Below are 1,382 nucleotides of genomic sequence, written 5' to 3'. Positions count from 1 at the left end.
AAAACACCAGTTCTCTACTAACGACGCTGCTTCTGTCTGCCAAAGGGCTCAGGCACATCACCAACTACAAACCCAGAGCGCCCCACACCACTAACGACTCCCGCCTAGCCAAGACCTGAACGAGTTCTACCGTAGATTTGAAAGACAATTGGACTGTCCTGAACCACCCCTTCCCACCCAAGAGGCCCCATCCCCCACCCATACTACAGAAACGACTCTCTCCTTTCAGGAGGGAGAAGTTAATGGGCTTTTCAAGAGGCAGAATCCACGCAAAGCAGCCGGGCCGGACTCTGTCTCTCCAGCCACCCTCAGGCACTGCGCTGGCCAGCTGTCTCCGGTGTTCACCAACATCTTTAACACCTCCCTGGAGACATGCCATGTACCAGCCTGTCTCAAGTCCTCCACCATCATCGCTGTGCCCAAAAAGCTAAGGCCAACAGGACTAAATGATTACAGACCGGTCGCCCTTACATCTGTGGTAATGAAGTCTTTTGAGCGCCTGCTCCTGGCACACCTCAAAGCCATCACAGACCCTCTCCTGGACCCCCTTCAGTTTGCCTACAGAGCCAACAGGTCTGTGGACGACGCAGTTAACATGGCCCTCCACTTCACCCTACAGCATGTGGACGCCCCAGCATCCTACGCCAGGATCCTGTTTGTGGACTTCAGCTCTGCCTTCAACACCATCATCCCTGCCCTGCTTCAGGACAAGCTCTTCCAGCTGAACGTGCCCTACTCCACCTGCAGGTGGATCACAGACTTCCTCTCTGACAGGAAGCAGTGCGTTAAGCCGGGAACAGAAGTCTCTGACTCCAGGTCCATCAGCACGGGAACTCCTCAGGGCTGCGTCCTTTGCCCCACTGCTCTTCTCCCTGTATACCAACAGCTGCGCCTCCAATCATCTGTCCGTCAAACTCTTGAAGTTTGTCGGACGACACCACCCTCATTGGGCTGATCTCTGGTGGGGATGAGTCTGACTATAGGTGGGAAGCTGACAACCTGGTGACCTGGTGTAGCCAGAACAACTTAGAGCTAAATGCTCTAAGGACAGTTGAGATGGTTGTGGACTTCAGGAAGAATACAGCCCCACTCACCGCCATCACCCTGTTAGACTCCGCAGTCAAAATTGTGGAGTCCTTCCGCTTCCTGGGCACTATTCTCTGCCGGGACCTCAAGTGGGAACTGAACATCAGCTCCCTCGCCAAGAGAGCTCAACAGAGGATGTACTTTCGACGGCAGCTGAAGAAATGCAACCTGCCAAAGACAATGATGGTGCAATTCTATACAGCGATCATTGAATCCATCCTCACCTCCTCCATAACCGTCTGGTACGCTGCTGCCACTGCCAAGGACAAGAGCAGACTGCAGCGTATCATGCACAC

The sequence above is a fragment of the Petromyzon marinus genome, unplaced genomic scaffold, assembly GCF_048934315.1.
Source record: "Petromyzon marinus isolate PM22_M1 ecotype Great Lakes invasive population unplaced genomic scaffold, UKy_Petmar_22M1.pri1.0 PM_G_Scaffold_61, whole genome shotgun sequence".
Taxonomy (NCBI): Eukaryota; Metazoa; Chordata; class Hyperoartia; order Petromyzontiformes; family Petromyzontidae; genus Petromyzon; species Petromyzon marinus.
This window is presented reverse-complemented; position numbering follows the sequence as displayed.